The sequence below is a fragment of the Macaca mulatta genome, chromosome X (assembly GCF_049350105.2).
Source record: "Macaca mulatta isolate MMU2019108-1 chromosome X, T2T-MMU8v2.0, whole genome shotgun sequence".
Classification (NCBI taxonomy): Eukaryota; Metazoa; Chordata; class Mammalia; order Primates; family Cercopithecidae; genus Macaca; species Macaca mulatta.
In genome coordinates, this window is record NC_133426.1 from 43,464,617 (window position 1) to 43,490,020 (window position 25,404).

Below are 25,404 nucleotides of genomic sequence, written 5' to 3' on the forward strand. Positions count from 1 at the left end.
TGTAATGTAACTAGGGTTCTTTAAGTACTTCATAAACTAAGATTGCTTACATAAAGTCCAAGATGCATCCTATGTACACTAAATTATAGTTCACTAAAACTGCTTTTTTATAGCAATACTATAATATACACCATTTATTGAATGGCTACTATGCACTAAGAATTAAGCTGGATACCTTTAACCCATTCTTTTATTTAATCCTCACAACCCTGCAAGGTAGTATTATCAGAGAAGTGAAATATCTAGCTGGCACTCAGCTGGTAAGTGGTATAGTTGTGGTATAAACCCAAATCTACCCAAGTCAAATCCCTTCAAGTGCAACATGGGTATTAAGATATCCATTCAATGGCTTGTTCCATTACCAGCAGATTTAGGATCTTTGCTTAGGCCCAGCCTGGCTGGTCTGTCCTTGTTATATTGTTTTGTTCACTCTTCCTCCATGATGGGTCATCCATGAAGAAAGCAGTTTTCTGGACACTAAATATCTTATCCTTGGTTAAGATAATGCTATCATTTGAACACATGCACACACACACAGTATTTATGTATATATAATTTTTGAATTTATCTTCCTCTGTTTATTTCTCTTCTCCCCCAGGGATTTTTCCCCCAACTGTGTCTAGGCACATAGGACTGACAAGCTCAGGCATGGATTTTAAATCCTGCTATTCAGAGACCGCAGTTGTCATCCTTTCTGCTGAGCTGGCCATTCTGGTTAGTAATTGTTTGGCTTTTTAAACTGCTGAGTCAGCCCCGGAGAGAACTGGCCCTCTGTCAGCCTACTAGCAGAAGCATAAAATTCAGGTTAGAACATCAGTTCTGCCACGTTTAAGGTTATTATAAATTGGGGGCTTATTTAAATGAAGCTTTCAGACTAGCATAGGCTTTTCTGTGACATGAGTCCTGTTTCCATGAGACACAGCAGAGAGATGATCACATTCTATTAACCCGCTGGCCTTCCCACCTCTTCATCACCTGTGGGGCCTCATAGGACCCTGCTTCGTGAAAGGGTGACAGTGTCTGACCCACAGCTTTAGAGGGCCTCAAAATAAATTTTCTAAGTACACAGAGATAATGAGGCTTTGATAATTGAATCACATTGACCCATCACCCAGGTATCTTCTGAGGACAGACAGTACTAGCCATAGTATCTGGGTACTTGCTGGCTTCTGTCACAGACGGTGGTTTGCTCCTCATTTTTCTTTTAGTTTTTTATTTTTTATTTTTCAGAGACAGGGTCTGTCTCTGTTGCCCAGGTCAGAGTGCAACGGTGCAATCATAGCTCACTGTAGCCTCAAACTCCTGGGCTCAAGTGATGCCCCTGGTCCCGGCCTCCCAAGTAGCTGGGACTACAAGCGTGTGCCAACAAGCTGGGCTAATTTTTTGTATTTCTTGTAGAGATGGGATTTCACCATGTTGGCCAGGCTAGTCTTGAACTCCTGGGATCAAGTGATCCACCTGCCTCGGTCTCCCAAAGTACTGAAATAACAAGCATGAGCCATTGCACCTGGCCTGCTCCTCATTCTGAGATTTACTTTGATTTTGGACTTCTCATATAACTCCTGGCTTCAGAATCTCTCTTGCATATTTCTTGGATTAAAGAAAGAGAGTGGTGTGGGGAATGTCTTATTTAACAAACACATTAAGAGTAATTTTAACCCATCTTGTTTTGCACTGAGATTTGGAGGATTTCTCAAATATTGGTCCATGGATCACTTACATCCGGATCACCTGGGAAGCATGGATCTCCATAAGCAGACTTTGAGGCAAAGGTTTTGATACACATCATTTATTTGGGAAGTGAACTCAGGAAGCAAGGGTAAAAAACTTAAGAAATAAAAGGGAAGCTGGACGAGACAACAAAAAATGCATTACCAAGTTGGCCACTGCTACTAGTAACTGGTGTTTGAATTTGAAGAAATTTCTAAAAATCCTAATGAAATAGATCTCAGACCTATTCACCTGGGGATGAGAGAGAGAAATCATCTATTTATTGCATCTCATCCCCCATCGGCCAAGGGCCGCCCAAGGAGTGTTAACTCCTCCATATTCTGAGTTACTCATGTGTCACAGCTGATTGGGAGGCAGCAGGATTCCATGCTATTGTGTGAGAGAAGCCTGGGGCAAAAAGCAAGAAACACAAGGTGCTGGCTGGGGGAAAAGTGCTATCCAGGTGCACCTGTGTGAAACAGCGCAATCTACTTTGAATTGTTAACAGGTGCTATCCAGGTGTAACAGTGCTAGCCAGTGCTATCCAGGTGCACCTGTGTGAAACAGACCACTCTACTTCGAACTGTTTCATATCAAGGCTACTGGAATCCAAGATTGGGCCAAAATTATAAACAGAAGCTTAAGGGGGTTTTGATACATCATGTAAAAATGCCAGTTTCTAGTAGTTATCCATCATTATGTGTTGAATTGTGTCTTTTCAAAATTCATACATTGAAGTCTTAGCCCCTAGTGCCTCAGAATGTGGTGCTATTTGAAAATAGGGTCATTACAGATGTAATTAGTTAAATAATTCTTAAATTACTTAAATTGGAGTAGGGTGGGCTTCTCATCCAATACGACTTGTGTCCTTATAAAAGAAAGAAATTTGGACACACATACGTACAGAGAGAATAGCATGTGAGGACAGAAGTTATGCTGCCACAAGCCCAGGAGCTACCACAAGTTAGGAAGGACGTCTGGAAAAGATCTTTTTCTATCCCTTTCAGAAGGAGGGTGACCCTGCCAACACCTTGATCTTAGGGTCCAGCCTCCAGAATCATGAGACAATACATTTCTGTTGTTTAAGCTGTCTAGTTTTGCGGCAATTTGTTACAGCAGCCCTAGAAAACAAATGCACCTGTGATCTATGGGATCACAGTCCCCAAGGGTATGATTTATGCTTCTGCACTTCCAAGAAGATTTTCAGGCAGTTCTACTTGCACTCCAACTTTTAGAAAGCTGGTCTAGAGTAAAATAAATAACATGGTACCTGCACCCCAGGGAGAGTGAATCCAAACAGGTGCGCTTTTGTCCCAACTGTTTCAAAATCCTAGACGATACGTTACATGCAGAACAACACCTTGGATATAGGGAATTCTCTTTCCGAACGTCAACTCGAGTCGCACAGTCTAGGCCATGGTTGTTCTTCAAAACCAGGGGCTAGAAAAATGGTGAAGGCATAAACTACGACTTCACTTCCATCACAAAACCTCTGCAGAAGACAGTGTAGATCAATTAACAGACACAATACCCCTGAACTTTTTCAACTCCTATTGAAACATGGATATGTACACACACCGAGAGAGAGAGAGAGTTATGTATTATTGTGAAATAAACAGGAACAAAATGAAAACCATGCTTGCAAAGGGCAGCACATTAACTTGTTATTTCGAAATGGAATAGAAGTGTTCAGTACGTGTCAATATTAAGGAAAATGCAGACAGAAGGAGATAGAGTCAAAAGCACTAAAAGGGGACCATTTAAACCATCAACAACTGCCTATTGTACCTTTGTAAAAGAGTAAAATCACTTGAGAGCAGGAACCAGCTCTATCCCCCACAACTCTTACCATGTGTAAGAGTTTGCTGAGTGTAGAAACGTTAAACAATCTCTGAGATAGTTTCTGCTCTTGGTGGACCCAGATTCTTGCTTCAGTCTAATGGGCCCTCTACTATGTTTCAACCACTCTGCAGACTGGTTAGTCTGTGCTCCCATTTCTTGGGCACTGTGTTTAGATCTGAGATCTGACTTGAAAGGATATCACTTTGAACTCTGGCTTTGGTTTCTTTTACCTGCTAGTGATTTCTCCCCACAGCCCATAGTTCATCATATGCCAGCCTACCCCAGCACCAACGCCAACTTCAGTAAATGAAATGTCCATCATTCCTTGGTAATTCCCCCTTTACCTCTGGAGTGCAAAAGTACTCAATACATATTCAAATAAATTTTCAAAAATGAACAAATGGGTGAGTGGATATGGCAATAGGAGAGCAACTGTCACGTGAACAACATTTTTGGAGTGGAGGCAATATAGGCTGGAAGAGGATGGCCACTGCTTCAAAGTTTTCAAAGCACTTTCATATACATGACCAGAAACAGAGTAGATACCAAAGCACATGCATACTGAAAATATAGGGAAGTAGACAATAAGAACCTCAAAATGAAGTCTGCCTAAATGAGAAAGGAACAGATTTGGAGAAATATGTGGAGAAGCAAAATCACTTTTTGGGGGGTTGGAAGGAGGTATGGAGAGAGAGATGGGGGACAGAAAGAAAGAAGAGAGGTGTGTAGTAGAGATCCCAGGGAGTAGTTGCTTAACAGATTTGCAACAATCAGGAGAATTTCTTACAAGCAATATTTTTTAAAATTCCTAACTTGAGTGACTTTCTCTTGCAACAAAATAACTCTTGACTGAGAGAAGTGGCCACCAATAGAATATTGCTTGCAGGAAGAGATTTTTGTTTATTTTACTTACACCAAATAGAGCTTAGTACAAAATAAGGGTTCAGTAAAGACATATATAAATGTACAAAGTTGGAAACATGACTTAAGCAAAAGAATTATTTTGTAATCTCCTTGCCCCAAAGCTAAAGGGGTTTCTAATTAACAGGGATATTGTAGCAGGATATCTTCCATTTGCCCCTCTAGACCTATACTCCATCTTTCTCCATCCTGCTTTCTGCCTTGAGAGCCTGGTCTATATAAGTTATATCAATGTCTTCTTTGTCCTTTAGTTTCCACTTAGATTTGGCTCATAAAGACCCTTAGCGGAAGATTAGGGCAAAAATAAAGTGAGATCAAAGTATTTATTTCCACATCTCCCTCCCTGACAGTTTGTCTTGAGCTGGGTGGGTTTCTCAACTGAAGGCAAACTTCCCTAGAAAACTCTTGCCTTCTGGGTCCCAGTTAGTGCTTTCTCATCTCCCTTCAGGCTGGGAACTGGTAACATCTTCATCGTTACCAGTACTAAGTTTTGTGGTTCCTGAAATATCATTTACGGTTCCTCTATGTCCTGCCCACATCTTTATAAATAGTGCCTTTATTAATCCCTCCTTGAAGTATCCTAATTCAAGAGCATCATCTGTTTCCTGTTGGGGCCCTGACTAATATAGGGAGAATTCAAATTAGCTCTTTTTACAAAATAAGCCCTCTAATGTGTATCTTGGCCTCTAAAAATTACAGCTCATTGAAAATGGATTATTTAAGATGATCTAAGTGATGAAAGAGGCAAATATTCATATAAGAAGGATTGCATTTTGTCTAAGAAATTGTTCTGCAGATGTATACAATGGCTACAGCAAAAACACATCAGTGACTACACACTTATAAACATGGGAAAGATATAAAAATAACCCAGCATGTTCTTTGAATGGAGCCATCTGCAACATTATTTTTATTCCTGTGTTTGGAATATATGGTGTTGGAGGTACAGAATGGGAGATCCTGGGAAATACTTCCCCGCTCCAGGCTTGGTTTTGTATATACTGAAAATAGTCTGGTTGTTTAATTACCTTATTTATATGCATTTTAATAAATAGAACCTTAATTTTAATACTCCAAGAAATTCTGATTCTTTGAAAGAATGTAAGAGAACATGGAAGTATGGAAGCTGTGGTATTTCCTACAAAATATATCAGAGGATCGGATGTACCCTCTGCATGTGGCTGAGGCTATTCTAAGTCATCCACAAGGCAAAGTTAGCTAGGGCTTAAACTTTAGCTAGACCCTGAGGCAAAGATGAAGTTTGTCTTGTTCATATCTTTATGGCAATGGGAAGTGCCACATAGAAGACATTCGACAAATATTTGTTGGAATAATTAGTGATTGCTCACTAAACTGTCACAGAGGATGTGGAAGAGGAAAAATCATTAAAAACATGGGGTTTCCTTTTCCTAGAGTTTTCTTTTGACCAGGATAGCTCTTTTACTAGGTGGGAAAAGGCTGCTGGAAGTTTAATTTTTCCAGTACAAAATCATAACGAAGAAACAGAAACCATGGCCTCTGCCTTCAAAGAGCTTATACAATTTTGTAGTTCTTTATCTTGGTTTTCTCCTTTCTCTTTTCTTTTATGGCCTCAAGATACTTCGCAGAACTATTTCAACATGCTAGGCAGATAGGATTTCCACGTCTTCTTATACCTCAAGCTACTCATTTCTCCAAAATGTGACCTAAAGTAGTGGTCAAATTTATCTAATAACTTCTTTCTTTCTATTTTTTGTTTCTTTAGTTTTTTGGCACCATTAAAAATGAGCCTGGGTGTGGCAGCTCATGCCTGTAATCCCAGTGCTTTGGGAGGCTGAGGCAGGAGGATAGCTTGGGCCCAGGAGCTCGAGGCTACAGTGAGCTATGATCATACAACTGCACTCCAGCCTGGATGACAGAGAGAGACCTTGTCTCTAAAAAAATTGAAAGAAATAAATGAGCACATCCAAAGTTAAAAGCAAAGAGGAGTCATGGGGAAATGTGCACATTCTCCCAGTGGGGAACAAAGCCTGGCACATTCACAACTGTGAGTGGGTACTAGAGGTGCTTCAGATCTGGCAATGGCCTTGGCAGCTTTCTCATCAAAAGTACATTTTAAAAGTAATTTCAAAAAGAAAACTTATTAAAAGCCTGAAGCAGGAACAGAATGCTAAGGATACTTGAAAGTTGGCTTCAGACTTGGTATTTAACCAAAATCAAATATTCCTCTTATATATCAACTTTTGAAAAGCTGAATGGCCAAACACCCACATCACCATCATTTCTAGCCTCCCTCAATAAGCTCCATAATATTAAAAGGCCATGTCATTTTTCCAGATTTATCATTAACACCTCAGTATTCATTTTCAAATATATGTAAAAATTCTATAACCTGAAATGACAATCCACTTATAAGATTTACATGTTGAAATTCTATCACTTAAGTCTAAATGTGTACTTATTATTGTAAGAGTAACCTGTAATATGATTATTATATATATTTTTTGAGACTGAGTCTTGCCCTGTCACCAGGCTGGAGTGCAGTGGCACGATCTCCATTCACCGCAACCTCTGCCTCCTGGGTTCAAGCAATTCTCCTGCCTCAGCCTCCCGAATAGCTGGGACCACAGGTGCACACCACCACATCCAGCTAATTTTTTGTATTTTAGTAGAGACGGGGTTTCACCATGTTGGTCAGGCCGGTCCCAATCTCCTGACCTTGCAATCCGCCCGTCTCAGCCTCCCAAAGTGCTGGGATTACACGCGTAAGCCATTGTACCCAGCCTGTAATATTATTTTTAAAAATATTTCATTACTGTATTTCAGCTAACATTGCAGCATCTAAAAACTGCTATCTCAAAAATAGTATGTTTTATCTAGTCATTATTTTTGCCCATTCATTGTTTTCTCATTAAAGTGATGGAATAATAGGAGGAACTATGGGTACCGTGGAAGGTAAAATGTAACTAGAGTGTTGTGAATCTTGGGGAAGAAAAGGTTCCATAGATAAGAGCTGAGGAAGTGCTGACCTTTGGTCTAAACCTACTTAGATCAAGATTTTCAACTTGAGGCAGACAAGGTTCAGAGAGCATGAAATGACAGTTCTGCAGTTATTCTATGATGGCCTAGGTTGGTCTCTACCTTTAGGAAGAGTATAATTTAGAATTTTAAAGTCCTTTTCCATACAGAATCAAGTATCAGTAAGTGTAGCATCCTTTCCTTAGATAGATTAGATGCCAGTAAGTTATGTGACATATTTATTGTCACAGAGCTACATCGAGTCTAAGTATACCACTCTTGAAGAAATAAGAGAGAATTAACTTAGAAGAAACTGATCTTTGATATGCAAATCTATTTAATTAAAAATATATTTGAGTTAAGTAACTATAGATGGAAGTATGTCCCACTGGCGCATTTAGGTCAGCGCACTGGACAGGCATGATTTTAATAAGTCATTAATTCTTCCCATTAACACTGTACAACCTTCTAGAATAATTAGAACCCCCTGCCCTTTGAAAATAAACCTTTGTCTTCCATTTAGCTTATAATTTACCATGATAGAGGCGATCATGGTATGATTTGTCTCTCTCTGCATTTAAGAGCACCCGTGTGATCAGAAGATTGTCTAAGTCTTCTGTGGCATGCAGATACAATCTGGGAGTAAAAATTAGTCCAGAATTTTTCTTCTTAAGACAAGATATCTACTACTTAATTTAAGGATATTACAAATAAAGGGAAAAAAGGTTCTTATAAATTTTTTTCATAGTCACTTATCTCTAGCATCAACAAGTAAAACCAGAATATTGGTCAGCACCTTCTTTTATACCTTTTCTCCAGAATGTGATTCAAGATGTCTGGTTTGTCTCATACACCACCACTACTAGCAAGGGTGCAGGTGGGGGAGGTATAAGAAGCATAGTTTCAGGCCGGGCACGGTGGCTCACACCTGTAATCCCAGCACTTTGGGAGGCCAAGGCAGGTGGATCATGAGGTCAGGAGTTCGAGACCAGCCTGGCCAACATGGTGAAACTCCGTCTCTAATAAAAATAGAAAAATTAGCCGGCATGGTGGCGTGTGCCTGTAATCCCAGCTATTCAGGAGGCTGAGGCAGGAGAATCGCTTGAACCAAGGAGGCAGAGGTTGCAGTGAGCCAAGACGTGCCACTGCACTCCAGCCTGGGTGACAGAGCAAGACTCTGTCTCGGGGAAAAAAAAAAAAAAAAGAAAAAAAAAAAGAAGCATGGTTTCTTAGTCTGGGTGCTCTAATAAGCAGAACCCAAGGTAAGGATTAGAGCACTGCCATTTTATTTGGTACAAGCTCATGACAGTGAGAGTGAGAAAGAAAAAGGGCAATGAGGCAAGCAAAAATAAGTGACATAATTTGTTACTGCATTGGCCACAGCTTTATGATAAGCCAAGAAACTCAAGCATTGGTAAGTTGGCATGTATGTCTCCTTGTACCAGGATTCCTCTGGAAGGTGCAAGAAGAAACCACATGTCACAGCAGTCCATGGAAGAGAGAAAGGAGAAGGAATTTATATGATCAGCTCCCTCATGCCTTCTGTTTTCCATTGGCCAAGGTTTACCTCACAGAGAGCTAACGCCCCTTTACTTCTAGATTGTGTCATCCAGCCCCTTGTCAGTCTTTCAGGAAGCCAGATGCCCCCAGAGTGTGGTATTTCATCTAAGTCTGAAAATGGAGCGGGTGTTGGCATGGATTAGCCCAGAGTATGGGTTATATGGGCCATCAAAGTCCCAGGATGCAACTTGACTCCAGCCAGCCTAGGGATCTCAGCAAAGATGGTAATGGTGGAGAAGCCTGGGCAGCAGATGGCACCTTCAGAGAGAAGTAGGCAAGAGAATCTGAGGAAGTGGATGAGATTCATGTCCAAAACAGGTATTTAACAGATACTTACAGTGTATCATGCTACCAAACCTCACCCCACCCAATTTTAGCATAGGCAGATAATTTACTGTACATTGCCAGTATCCCACATTCATTTGGGAACTGCTTTGCTGCCTCAGAGCTTTCTCGCAAGCTCAGAAAGCCTGATCAGCTCCACACAGGTGCAACCTGGAAATATGGGGGTGTGGATGCCTCCCAAGGGAAAACTTTAACCAATGAAGGACAAAAATAAACAGATAAATGTTCCAGTCCTGGTGAAACAATAATAAGGTCCCCAAGGAGACAGAGAGCTTCAGTTGCTCTTAGAAAAACCAGATCATTCATGTGCATTTCACTGGCTTTTTCCATTCCCTCTCTCTTCCTATTCCCTTCTTTGGGACTAAACTACCTGTTCTTACATTCTTGTCTCAGGCTCTGAGACAGGGTAATAAAGGGTTTTTAGAACAGAGTAAAGGGCTTTTGAAGCTCATTGCTAAGGATTATGATTTGTAGTCCCTGAGAGAGAGGAGTGGAAGCATGTACTTGCAGGTAAGTATGGGAACTGGAGGAGAAGTACATATGGTAAAGACTCGGCCCCATCTGAAACTGCACCCTAATGGGCAATCACAAGGGATTCTGTATAGCCTCGGGACTGTGCTATTCAGCCATGAGAGAAGTGATAAGGGTCTCTTTAGGTGATGGTCACCACAAGGGGGCCTCTCTGAGCCCAGGCAGTACTGAATGAATTACCAATCAGTGACAGAATAAAGGAATAATAGTATACCACCATGGACTGAGGACCTATTCTCTATAATGGTTCTCTAGCCCCACATAAAACGGGACCCTGTACGTTTTATGTACTGAGGTTTAGGGAGTTCTAGTAATGCATGAGATTAAATATCCTGCCAACTAAGAAGTGGGCAGGGTTATGAATATATGAAATTTAATTGGAAGAAATAAAAGAATGTGATATTTCCTATAACTAAGGGTTGCAGAGTAAACTCATCCTTGACACATATACATGCAGTAAAAGTCTGTGTTTGTCTGAAAGGAACAGCCAAGACCTGCAGGAGAAGCTGGTGTAAAGGGAATCTGGAAGCCACAAAGGTGTACCCTTGCCTGATGAGCCACTTTTCTCATTCTTCTCAAGTCTTAACTGACCTAGACATTATAGTGACTCAGGTTAGAGTTCAGTTATATAGTACATCTTACTTTTCCATTTCCACAGGTAGGCAAATATTTTTGCCCCTTATAGCAGACGCTGTTTGCAACCTGCCAATATCTCTGCCACTTTCATCATTCCTGTAGATGCTAATGTCTTTCTACTGAAAAGAGGCTTTCTCTGACTACAGGACAAGGTTTCACCTATGAGTGCAGAAATTTCCAAGGGGTCTGATGCCCTTGTGAGCAGCCTTCAGCCAGTGATGGATGGAAGCTGGTGGATAAATACCCAGCTTCCTCGCACCTCAGGTAAAACAACTCTGGCACATGCCCTGCACAGTTTCCCAGTGGTTCCCAGTGGGATCAGGTTCTGATTGCTTAGGGAAGTCAACTGCTCACCGCCACGCCCTGCATTAGTTTTCTTCCACTCCATCCTCTGCTTATTGGTGTTTCCTATGATCAGATCTCAAATAAACCATCCAAATCCTTGTCTCCAGGTTGGCTTTTGGGGTGCCACAATCTAAGACACTCCTCTCTTCCCTGAGTATCATCACCAGATCCAACTTAATTCAATGCAAACTGACACTCCTAACTTGGAACTGTAGTCTAGTACTGTGACTTCTGTGATCTCTTCCTGATTCTGTTCTGAGTGAATATATTTATGGATGAGCCACATTTTCTCTAACAGGGTTTGTGTTTCTATGTGTAGACTTTTCTTACCTATTGGTAGGTGCTTTGGGCTTATATACTCCACTATTAAGGCCTGCACAAAACAACTCCCAGTCTTTAGGATAGTGATTTTTCTCAAATTGTGCAACTCAGAGACCTTTCAGGGGCATAATATGGGGATGACAGGACTTTGAGGATTTGACTTTCTCTACTTCAACCAGAATGTCAGAACATCCCCCATATCCTCATTTCCATCCATTCCATATACTGAGGCAGAAATAAACATACACACACACATACACACACACACACACACACACACACACACACACATATATAGTGATGTGATAGGAACTCAAAGATATGTACAGGTAGAACATATCTATATTATGTGCCTCCTTGGTATGATGCACTAAGAAGGACATTGCATTACTTTGTTGGTGCTCCTGTTATGTTCATGAGAAAGCAAGCAGACAAACCCAAATTGAGGTAGATTCAGTGATGTGCTGGAGCTGGCTCATACATATCAGCTCGGGAGAGCCAACTGTGCACAATTGTTTCCAATGGCACAATGGCACTTTCAGCAACATCACATTGGGAGCTTGACATCAGCCATGATAGGAATATTTACACCAGAGAAATCAGCAAATGCTACACAGCAGGATTTTTTTTTTTTAAGACATCTGTTAAACATTTACCAGCACACTGCTGGACATTCTACAAAATAATTGGCCCATATTCTGAAAATGTCAGGGTAATGAAAGACAAAAAAGAGCTGAGAAAATGTTCCGTATTAAAGGAAACTGAAGAAGCTTGATGACTAAGTGCATGCATGGTCTTGGACTGGTTCGTTCCTGAACAGGAAAAAAATTGTTTTCAAAGATACTATCGAAGCAACTTGTAAAAATGGAATATGAACTGTAGATTAAGTAAAACAAATGCATATTTCCTAAGAACAAGGATATTTTCTTATATAATAATGGTGTAACTATAAAATTCAGGAAAGTTTAACATAATGCAATATTATTAATGCAGTAAAGCGACATGGTATATTCAGCATACTTTCAGCAGGTTCATGAAAAACTGGTTCATGACAAAACAATGTAGCAAGATGTGTGCAACTGATGCATTAGGGTACAGGTACCGGTACCCAGAGATCTTTGTATTCTTCTTGTAACTTCTCTGTAAACTTGTCATATATATATATATACACACACACATACACACACACACACACACACACACAACTTTTCATTTTGATATCATTTTAAACATATGGGGACCCACTAAATCTTGCCAACCCTCAAAGAAATACATAGTAAGACATTTTCACAGTTACATTTTACACCAAATACGTTCATTAAAATAATAGAATCATTTAAAAGAATAACACTAGCAAGTGAGGTGGAAATGTTTGGTGGATTATAAGTTGCCACATTTTGGAATCCAGCAATATCTCAAATGCTGTCTAAATATTCATACTCCTTTGACCAAGTAGTTTCTCTTCTCAAATTTGAGACTTATCTGTAGTATGAAAATTACAAACTAGCACAACTGTCCTATGGGAATACAATTGAGTAATTGCACAGAAGCCCATGAAAAACTATAATTAAGACTGTAACAACATGGAAAAATTATTTTCTGTGAAAAATCAAAACATAAAATATCTTTGCTACCATTATAATTATTTAAAATATGTATAGGAACGCATACTGGAAGGGAGCACGAAAATGAAAGCAACTGCTCTATCAGTATGGTGGAATTAAGGGAGAGATGTGTTCTACACAAAACATCTTTTAGCTAATGATGTAGAGTTAGTATTATAATCTTTAACTATAAAAAAATGAGTTCAGAGTGGGATCTGAACCCGCAACACTGACTTCATCACACAATTTTTCCATGGCCTGAAGCTGCATGAGAAAATAGGAAGGGCAGATTTTTGGGGACCATTGGGGGGCATTTCCTTTTTTTTTTAGCACCCTTTTTCCTAATGTCCCACATCTCAGGTGCAGGTCCAGAGCTCTCAAATAGCTAAGGAAAACATATGTCATATGTACTCATTTCCTACGAAACATGCAATGCCACGTTCCTACTCCTAACAGAATTTACATTTTCAAAATAATCAGAAAGTGTTTACAGAATATAGTCACACAAACCCAGCTTTGTGCTAGGTGCTATAAGCTTCAAAATGCAATTATATAGAAAATATCACACAATGAAGTAATATCTAACAGAAAGTTCAGAGATAATTGGGGGTACAGCAAGGAAAGATGATGGAGACAACTTTCCTAGGGAGCATGGCATGATGCCACAAGGGCAGCCAGCTTCATCTGCCAGTCCTGTTCTGAGGCAGTGTCTTGCAATTCTTCCTCCTCCATTCCTGTCAGCTCGAGCACTAGCAAATGCTATATCATTCGTCATTCTGAGTTTTTCTTTCCCCCAGTCATCTGTTAATACATTTCCCTCAACGTGTCATTGAAATCTGCCCCAACATTCCTGATAAATTTCTCATGTCCTTACTTCCTATCATCTATAACATTCTCTTTTCTGGGGATTCTCTTGACATTCAGCAACAAAGGCTCCAGTTAGTGTTTTCTCACTGTTGATCTTCTTACAAATACAGGGAAAAAATCAGCACTCCAACTAATTAGATCATCTCCATGCATTTTTAAGGAGGGATGTAAAATGGTGCAGCATGCCTTCAGAAATCTTGAAGGCATTCCTTTAGCTCTGTTTCTAAACTCCATTCCTCTCTCTCTCTCTCTCTCTCTCTCTCTCTGTCTCATTAGCTCTCATTTCTTCTCTTGCAAAGCTGAAGATCCAGGGTTGGGGAGAGAGGATGTGGGACAGACTTAATAAGTATAATTGCGAAGATGTTCATTGCAGCCATAAAGGAGCTGCTGCTTTGGAAATTTTTCTTCCAAAAATAATTTGAGAAACATAGAGAACACTTAATGCAATCATATAGCTTATAGTAAATTTGTTACATGTGATGTGTATGCACAAATATTGCTCTGTATATTCTCTGGTTATGAATAATATGAGCTTGCACAGCTGAGAAATATAGAGAACCAATCATTTGATGAGGAAATACTTCTTATGCCATGGAATTGACTAGTATGGAGTTCTAGTCAGGTTTCTTCTGGCCACCCCAGAATAACTGACCCTAGGATGGAGCATCACCTTGTCATCTGTGTCACCTCACTGTCCCTAACACCCTTTCTCCCTCCACTCCCCACTTGCAGTGGATCTTGTAATTTGTGCTCAATTTCTCCCTCTGCCTGATCGTGCCGCCCTCCCTTCTCTGCATAGAAGAAATACCCTGTATGCTAATTTGTTTTAGTCTGCATCCCAGGGAATTCAATCTACACCACTCTAGATATTTCAAGCAGAGGAATTCCAGAGAAATAAGCTATAGAAGTGTCGTATGACTGAGGAGTGAATAAGGGGAAGGTGGTATTACCCAGAGGTCAAGAAGAAGCCTCTACTGACCAGGTAGGTTCCAAGAGCTACGTTGATTTCATCTTGAGAAGAGATCTCATATGGAGCAGTTGCTGAAATGAGAGTCAGCACTCAATTAACTGTGTGATTATCCACAGCCATTCTCTAAGACTCAGACGCTTTCTGCAGAAGACAAATAGGCAGGTTAAGTGGTGATGTGATAGGATCCATCTTTCTCAATTTTTCATAGCGACACCACTTTTTGCGGTTACCTTAGGAAAGTAATACTGCTTATGATTTATTATCCTGGTAGGAAAGGGAAGTTCCAGGGGTTTTTATTGGCTACTCCTACTGTAATGTCCTTCAGTCTGAGCCTGGGAAAGAATGTGGGGATTCTGTCATATTCTGAGTATGTCTATCATAATTCCAAATCTGGGGAAATAATCATATTCTCAGCCTGAAATTCTATGAGTCAACTAGCCTCTAGCCGCCATTCTGTTTGGTGAGCCACAGCAGCCTCTGAGAACTCCAGGACTAGGATCAACTCTGAGCCACCATCTGGTGATCTTTGATGTAACTACTTCCCATTCTCCAGTCCGTGGTCCCTGATAAATGGCTCTAAATTGCCTGAGGAAAATTTGGAGACAAATTTACAATATATGCTTACGGCAATATCATAGGGATCCTTCTTCTAGAATATCATAGGGATCCTTCTTCTAGAGGACCCAATATCCCCTTATTCAAGATGCTCTGATTCTGTGTCCTGGCTCAGGTCTCTGAACAGAGTGAGAGACCGTGATTTTCACTGTAATAATTCAAGTCAGGTCTCTCTCCACTAGACCTAGATTTTTCCTCCTAGTTATCTAGATCCCATAAAACTTCAGTAGGTGTGTGGATACTTTGGTACCTTTCACAAACTCAACCCTTCTTCTAAGACTGGAGCATTAATTACCACAACTGATGAGGGTGTTGGCAGCAACATCTCAGTCAAGTCCTTCTTTGGAGCTTGCCTGGGCCTAAAGACAGAACTTTCTTGCCCAAGATTATGCCCCTTGCTGGGGGCAGCCTATATCAAATGGCAGGTCAGTACAGAGGCATAAAAGTCAGGCACCTTTGCTCCAAATCAGAACACTCTGCAGATCCATCTCAGCTTTTTTTGCCTAATGCTGCTTCCTTCACTTTCCCATGGATTGGGAAAGAGCATTTCCCAAGAAAATTTCATAACGCAAATTTTGTATCAGAGTTTTGTCCTGAGGAAGGTGAACCGTGACAATAGGCTGATAACTTATTTCAGTCTTAGGGACACTGAGATCAATAAACCATCCCCAAAGATCCCTACAGGACAAAACTGATTCCACTCTGGCTCTGGCCATTTTGGTAATTGCACCCCGTATTAGTCTGTTCTCACACTATAAAGAAATACCTGAGACTGGGAAATTTTTTTTTTTTTTTTTTTTTTTTTTTTTTTTGAGACGGAGTCTCGCTCTGTCGCCCAGGCTGGAGTGCAGTGGCCGGATCTCAGCTCACTGCAAGCTCCGCCTCCTGGGTTTACACCATTCTCCTGCCTCAGCCTCCCGAGTAGCTGGGACTACAGGCGCCCGCCACCTCGCCCGGCTAGTTTTTTGTATTTTTTAGTAGAGACGGGGTTTCACCGGGTTAGCCAGGATGGTCTCGATCTCCTGACCTCGTGATCCGCCCATCTCGGCTTCCCAAAGTGCTGGGATTATAGGCTTGAGCCACCGCGCCCGGCCGAGACTGGGTAATTTATAAAGAAAAGAGGTTTAATTGGCTCACAGTTCTGCAGAATGTACAGGAAGCATGGCTGTGGAGGCCTCAGGAAACTTACAATCATTGTGGAAGACGAAGGGGAAGCAGGCAATGTCTTACACGGCCAGAGCAAGAGGAAGAGAGCAAAGGGGGAAGTGCTATACACTTTTAAGCAATCAGATCTTGTGGGAAATCACTCACTATCATGAGAACAGCAAGGGAGAAATCTGCCCCGCTGATCCAATCACCTCCCACCAGGCCTCACCTCAAACATTAGGAATTACAATTTGAAATGAGATTTGGGTGGGGACACAAATGCAAAGCATATCATACCCACCTTTTCTCTAGTGGTTAAGTGCTTTCCCTTGGCCTCTATGATTCTGGGATCCCACCATTCCTAATTAAATGAGGAAGCTCAGTTCAATGGCAGCATGTCCCACCATGATTGCTAACCTGAAGAAAAAAGCTATGAAAGAGCTTCTGAAGCTCCCCCACCCATGGATTTCTCAGTGCCTCAAGAAGGGAGTATGTCATCTACATCTTGCCAGAGGAAATAGTGAGAGAGGTAGGTGGTGTGGGGCACACATAATAAACTCACTCCAACATTCTTATCTCTTGTTGGAACTCAGAAAACCATACCTTCAAAGATTCATGCTTTGATATGCTGAGAAATCTTAGAAGCTGCCTCAGAATCAAGATCCCTCTAGCCTTATCTTTTTCTACCTGCTCAAAGTAGAGGGAGAGACTTTCTCTGGAATCTCCCTGATCTGACCAGGAAAGTTTTTTTTCAAAACAAACAGTTGCCTTCCTCCCTTCCTTGAAATCTCATTATCCATCTCAGAAAAGAAGACAGGAATGCCACCACATCTGGACAGACATTTTCCACAAAATAATGCCTGCCTCTCAGACTCAAATTCCAAAGAGAATCATTTATAAGTTAACTTTTGTCCATTATTCTCCCTAATAATAAGTTACTACTCCTCAAAAGAGTTGTCTACAAGCCCTATCTCCCCCTTCCCCTATGAAAAAGGTATACGAATTTCTGTACCCCACTGGGTTATTGGGTAATCATTCTCCTGGGATTCCCTCATGTTAGACATATTAAAATAAAGTCTTGCATGCCTTTTCTTCTATTTAATTTGCCTTTTGTCAGTTGATTTTCAGTGAACCTTCACAAGGCCAAGGAAAAGTTTTTTCCTTGCCCCTTACACTCTCTAAGCTTGTGGATTCCTTCAGGCAACTTTTGGATACTTCTGGCTACTTCTGGCATCTTAACTTACTTAATTCAGGCATCTTTCTGAATACGAATGTTCTTCCTGATAAACCCATCATAAATTGAAAACTATCATAAGCGAAAAGTGCATTTTCGACTGACGATATTTCAACTTACAATGGGTTTATCCGGACATAACCTTAAGGGAAGTTGAAGAGCGTACTGAATGAGAATAGATTTCACACAATCCAGAAGTCAAAAAAAATCAAGTTAAACCATCGTAAGTCAGGGACTGTCTGTACAGTCCACTCTTGAGTTCAGATTTTAGTCAACCACTCCCAGCTGTTTCAGGTAATATATGCAATCCAGTTTCTCTAAATTGTCCAAATTGTTAAGTTTCTGGATGAAGCAGAATTCATTAATAACAGTTATACTTGGCCAATGATATATTTCATATCCCTTGGTCTAGAACCTTCAGAATTCATTCTCATACATATTTCTCATATTGTTGCTGATACAATTTAGCTAAAACCTTGTCATTTTGCCAATGTTTAAGTGCTCTCCTTTTCACTCAGTCTTAGCACTTGGCCCTCACTGGGCGTGCTGTGACTGGACTCCAGTTACGGGTCAGGAAGCATTGGAAGATAGTGAGGGTGTTTTGATGAGACTTGGCATTTCCCTGCAGGCTAACTCCCTCAAATGAAGATAATACAGGGTTTTCAAGCAAGAGAACAGCCATATCTCTTCTGAGAGATATTTCCCAGTGTTTCTCCCTGAGTCCTTATTCTCAATCTGGTGATTCTCACTCTGAATGCCAAGTGTGGATCTCACTTCTCTCCTCACTGCCCAGTGCATCCTCACATTTACATACAGAGCACACGTTGGCTTTTCATTATTTCATGGGATTTCTCCTTTAGTTTGTCATTAGGTAACATCCTTTTTATTCCTCCATTTTTATCTAGAGTTATTCAAATTGAAAATACACTAAAGATGGCCCTGGATTCTATAGAGGTTGGGCTCCCCCAGCTATAATGCAGCTAAAGTTGAGTTACCAGAGCACAGGGACAGATGCCAGGTCACCTACATTGACCCTGAGCTGCTTTATTCATCCACGTAAAGAGGGTTTAATTGTGGGCATCCACACCTCATTTTTGCAAGCCCTTTTATCTGTACTATCTGTAAAAAAAAAAAAAAAGAAAAAAGAAGAAGTCAAGTTATCTCTTCTAGGTCTTACATTGAGGTGTAAGTAGATTCAATACATTAAAAGTGAATAAAAATATTAAATCTTTTGTAAATGGTAATAAAGTTCCAAATCCAAGCCTCAAATTCTAGAGTGACTTGCCTGAGGTCACACGTTTAGAAGAGCTGGGTTCTACCCCCAGATTTGCCTTCATCTAACTTTCATTTTAGTCCCCTAAATAGAAAAAGAAAGAGGTACATCATGCTTACATTCAAAATGAGATTGGCAGAAAAATTCCAAAACATAGTAATAATAATCACATTAGAAATCCCCATTTAGTTTCTGTTTAAAAATGAGATCAGTGTTTAGGAGGCAGTATGAAGTAGGTAGTTACTGATCATTGCTTATTCTCTCAGGGGAATTTAAAATCAAATGATAAGAGTTCTGTATCCCAAGACCTGGTCATTTAATCAGGCAGACTGTGGCTCATCAGAATGTAAATTTCAAGACTTTGGCACCTGAATATATGCACATACAAGGCATCATGCTTTACAAGTTAAGCATTTATCTGTGATAAGATGTTGTTCTGCCATGAATGCCATTCCTTTTTCTAATTAATCAAGTTTATTAGATTCCACTTTTTCAAGTGGAATCAGATTCATTAAATTCCATTTTTTTCACAAGGAAAAAATCCCCTAGCCCAGTGCAAAACAAAATTATGTAAAAGCAGACAGTTCTTTCCTCCCCCAATTCATTTGCAATTCTAATGTTCACTTGTATATATTTTGGGCACTGATGTATGATGAAGCTGTTTATTTTCTGGAGTCAAATATGGCATGATTTTTTTCTCTCTTCTTCATTCCCTCAGAGTCCCTTAAAATCAACCAGTTTAGTTTACCGTCATCTTAACTTTCACATTTTCTTTGCAGTGAGTGCAGGTTCTTTTCAAAATTAAAACTTACTGTAACAACAAGGCACTTCCCACTGTTTTTTCTCACTTTAATAGTGTTAAGATATTAATGAGTACAATGAATACATAATTATATTGCTGAGCTCTCATTTATATAAAGTGTAACAAAAAGGATCAAGTAAAGTTAGTTGGTCATGGAAAATTCTACCAACTCCTAATTTAAATAAATAAGATCTATTCATGTAGGGCTGGTTATTATGAGTGGTATGTTGTTTAAAGACTGCTCTCCTAGAAAATTTACACTCAAAGATGCTAAAAGTGTTAGATTCTCAAAACCATTGAGGAAATATATACATTACTCCATTCTCATTGAGGCCTCAGAGCTCCCTAATTATATAGCAAACACTGTGGCCTTGTATTAAAGGCATTTTGCTAAGAGTTATTTCAAAGCAGTGGAGCTAATGCTATTTTGTCTAAAGAAAGAGTGTCATGAAATGATTCCCTGCCATTTCTTTACGTAATTAGTGAATAGGTCCACAGGCTCCCTAGGCCCAAACTTAGTAGAAAAACAACCTGGGCTGTGCCTTCCTGTCTTATAGTAAGGAAAAGAAAAACAAAAAAGCAAAAAAAAAAAAGGCAGAGTACAGGGCCAGGAACTGTTCCCCACTCTTGCCTTGAATCTCTACAGAGGCCGGGCGCGGTGGCTCACGCCTGTAATCCCAGCACTTTGGGAGGCCGAGGGGGGCGGATCACAAGGTCAGGAGATCGAGACCACGGTGAAACCCCGTCTCTACTAAAAATACAAAAAATTAGCCGGGCGCGGTGGCGGGCGCCTGTAGTCCCAGCTACTCAGGAGGCTGAGGCAGGAGAATGGCGTAAACCCAGGAGGCGGAGCTTGCAGTGAGCCGAGATCGCGCCACTGCACTCCAGCCTGGGCGACAGAGCGAGACTCCGTCTCAAAAAAAAAAAAAAAAACCAAAACGAATCTCTACAGAGTAAGTCAGACCCATGCACAGAGTGGGCCTTTCATGAGAGAACTAAATAATATACTTAGTATTTTTAAAAGGTTACAGTAAATTTGTATTATGTTTATAGATGTAAGAATTGAATAACACTGTTCACCTAGACAAGTAAATGAATAGAAATAGTTTCATTATAGCAAAGTTACTCCATTCCAAGTCATACGGCAAAAATCAAATAGTAGTTATTTAATCAGAAAGCATCTTTTTTTTAAGAGACACAGTATCCCTATGTCACCTGGGCTGGAGTGCAGTGGTAGGATCATAGGGCACTGGAGCCCCAAACTCCTGGGCTCAAGTAATCCTCCCACCTCAGCCTCCTTGAGTAGCTGAGACTATGGGTACTCGCCACCACACCCAGCTCCAGAAAGCATCTTTAATGATGTATCTGCTAATAACCTTATTAGGTCCTCTTTCAAATTACTTGAAAACAAATAATTGAAAAGTATATGATTTGCAAAAGGATTTACCTAGTCAAATCAATCATCCACTTTCTCATTTTTTTCGGTGGGAAGTATACTTTAAAAGACTACTTAAATGTAAAACATGGCAATTCATTATCCCTGTTACTCTTCCACTTAGAGGCACCTTTTGTAATATTGTATACACAGAAAGGGCTGGGAAAATTGAAACACTGTTATGGCTTTATACAGCACTTTTATCTTAGCATGTAAATAAATGTTGTTTTCACCAAATCCTTGGAGCTTAAAACAGACACTGAGATGTAGATGAATGAAATTTTTCATTCTCTATCTAATTACTGAGAACGTTGAAAATGCAGAAAAATGAGCTTTGTAAAAGATTGATGTTTCTCATAATACTTTAACTTTTCTTTAATATTCATATTATGAAGCCTTGTTATTGTCACCTGGATGAAATAAGGCATGGCATTGTCATTTTTCCAACACTCTCTTTCCTTTTCTTTCAGACTCTTTCTCAGGAATAATGTGTGCATTCTTAAAAGCCCTTGCCTCTCCCATCCCCTGAACACTGTCAAAAGAAATTTATCATCACCTCTGCTTCTCCAGTCTAAATATGTAACTAAATTCAGACTACTCCAACACGAGCTAAAGTACCCCATGTTCACTCCAATTTCTTAATTTATCCTTAAGAGAATGTGCATACCAGAGCAAAACATGAAACCTAATAGCAGGCTTATGATACCTTGGTTAAAAGAAGCTGTGTCTAATTGTCTAATGTCTAATTGCCTATATGTTGGTTTGCAGGGTGTTTTTACATCCCAGGGCAATCAATGCACCTTAGTAAAATCTGGGATGGGTGAAAGGCAAGCCTGTGTTTTGTAAGTGGGAAAAAGACAATTATGAAAGGAGAAGTAGAAAGGAGAATCTTCATGACACATGATGGCATGTATGTTCTCATTTTTAGCAAATAGTACATATGGGAATTTAGAGTCTAGAAACTGATTCTCACAAAATTTCCATGTCCATGTACTTGTTATAGACTGAACTGTGTTCCCCCCCACCCTGCCAAATTCATATGTTGAAGCCATAACCCCCAATGTAACCATATCTGGAGATAGGGCCTTTAGGGAAGTAATTAAGGTTAAGCAAGGTCATAAAGGTGGGGCCCTAATCCAACATGACTGGTGTCCTTATAAGAAAAGGAAAAGACACCAAGAGTGTGCATGCAGAGAAAAGGCCAAGCGAAAACACGGTGAGAAGGTGGCCATCTGCAAGCCAGAAAGAGAGGCCTCAAGAATGTCAACTTAAAAATCACAAAGTCGGCCAGGCAAGGTGGCTCACACCTGCAATCCCCAGCACTTTGGGAGGCCAAGGTGGGTGGATCACCTGAGGTCAGGAGTTCGAGACCAGCCTGACCAACATGGTGAAACCCCATCTCTACTAAAAATACAAAATTAGAGGGGCGTGGTGGCACATGCCTGCAATCCCAGCAACTTGGGAAGCTGAAACAGGGGAATCGCTTGAACCTGGGAGGCAGAAGTTGCAATGAGTCGAGATCACACCATTGCACTCCAGCCTGGGCAACAAGAGTGAAACTCCATCTCAAATAATAATAATAATAATAATTTTATATATATATATATATATATATATATATCACGAACTCTATAAATTTGGAAAGAAGAGTTTTATTTCATAAAAAGGGTTACAGTCTGCAAGCTGGGAAATGGAGCCTTTAGCTAGGACCAAAAGCAGGCACTTTAAGGGAGGAAGGGTGAGACAGGAATTTATGCTGAACAGGTTAGCCAAGTATACATATCTAGACAATATGAATATGTATAGCTACAAATATTCATGAAGGGGGAACTCATACATGCATAGTAGGCAAATATATATGTTACATGCATCCCATGTTCACTTTGGGATGGAGACTTAACATTTAAATGTATTACAATTTGGCCCTATATGTCAAAAGGTGAAACAAAGAACACAGAGGTGTCTTGTGTACAACCTTTAAAAGCCAGCTAAAACCAGTCCATGGAAAGAACATAAGGAAGAAACACAAGGTATAACTGGTCGTTTGCTGTGTCAAAACCACAAAAAGGGAAGGGAATCTGGTTGCAGCATCAGGCGATTGGATGAAGTCAATCATGGAACAAATCTTCCGTTTTTTGTTTTTTTCAGGGTTGGTTTCTGTTTAACTCAGGAAATAATCTGGGAAAGGTTAGTGAGGAAGGGGTTGTACTGAGGCGTGACCAACCTCTGTCTTGTCATGGCCAGGGAACTTAGTTTTCAGTTTTACTGGGATTCCCCTTGGCCAAGAGGGGTCCATTCAGTCTGCTGGGGGACTTAGGATTCTATTTTAATTTCACACCAAAATTCAATTATGCTGGCATCTTGATCTTGGACTTCCAGCCTTCAAAACTGTGAGAAAAAAATGTCTCTTGTTTAAACCACCCAGCTTGTGGTATGCTGTTAGGGTAATGCAAGCTGACTAAAACAAATCCCTTGGGATATCTTATACATCTTTAGGGGTCACACAGCCTAGTTTGACAGGCTAACCCTAGTTTCCAGTTGCTGATGCACTATCCCTGTCACATAGTATAACTGTTGAACTCTGTCGACTGCTCCCTCAACTAGCTAAAGCACAGACTTCAGTCATGCCTTGTCCAGGGGGATCACAGGGTTATAGTTCTTCAGGTTATACTTGCTAGGTCACCCTAACACACAATTCTGATGCCTTACATCACACTCCTTGGCCCGCCTCTGAATTCACCCACATCTACCATGGACAGTTACACTCAAGCTCAGAAGTCCCATCTTCGGCTTTCCACAGTCATCTTTCCACTTTCTGCCTGGGGGACTTTTCTGATGCCTTGAATCCTTTTCTGATGCCTTGAGAACCTTATTCACAGGGACAACAATATCCCAGCCAAGAAATAGAGAGAAGTTAACAGCACCCAGAGTCTATCCTTCAACCAATAGGAGACTGCAAGCAGGAGATAAATGTTCCAACCTCCCAGCCCTCAGACGACGTGGGGTTGGGGGAGCTCGGGTTTCTGTATGCTTTCCAGAACGTACTGGAAGAATAATGGTCCCATTTCCCACAGAGGCAATCTCCATAATGCATCCTTAGGTCTTGGTCCTGTCCCCAGAAACAGACCCTGAAATGTGGATTTTTGTGTGAGCAATTTATTAAGGATGTGTTCCCAGGAGAGCGCAGTAAGGGTGTAGGGGAAACAGAGCAGGGCTAGGGAAGAAATAAGCAAAGAGAGATTTCAGGTGAATCCCAGTCTTGGGAAATTATGCAATGTAAATTACACCATAGAATGTGTCCCACCTGGAGGCAAGGGAGCTGTGCTTTCATACTTTTGTACTAGCCATTGGCTATGGGCCACTCTGGAGCATGGGGATCCAAGGGACTATAAACTCCCAGGCACTCCTGATTCTCACTGGCTCCAGATGAGGCAATTCTAATAGTTCAAGAATGCTTCTATAATGAAGGCTGCATGTTTAATCCATGAAGAGCAAAACCCACAGAAGCCGGGAAATTGGACAGTCAGTATAGGGGAAATACACAATAGTAGTGACATCATTCACTACATCTTTAATCAGTTTATTCTCCTTCCCTGTCTCACTTTCCCCATAACGTCACACTTGCTTCCTGAGATCCCTTCCCCCCAATAACCCTCTGCACCAAAAGCCTTGTCTTAGGTTCTGCTTTCTAGGGAACACAAATTAATTAGCTTTGAGAACAGCGGGTGTCTGCCTCCTTGGAGCTGGAACTTCTCACATGACTTTGAGCTCAGCATGTAGGGGGTAATGAGAGACGTGCACTTTGTCAGAAGACAAAAGGTTGTGTGGGACTTTTCTCAGAATAATGAGCACCAACCCAAATGTATATACCTATGCAGAGCAGCTTGCAGGCTCTTTCCGAAACTAAGACGACTTGCTGTCTACACCCAGGCATGCTCAGAGCAGCAGCTTCTCTGTTTAAAGTTGATTTTATTTATTGAATACCATCTTACCATTTACCTCATTACATACAGAGTAAAAAACTGCTTTGTATAATTAGCATTACGTGAGTGCTATTTTCACTGGCAGGAATCTCCCTAGTAGGAGGGAATTCAAAGTTTCACAATCAAGCTTGTTATAATTTGCTGTATTTATTTTTGGTAATTCTATATTGGTGCCATGTGCTATAGCAATAGAAGCAGAAAACTGTGTCTTATAAAACTGACTGATCTTCCTGGATGCACTCCTGGAGGCACAGTTAGACCACTCCA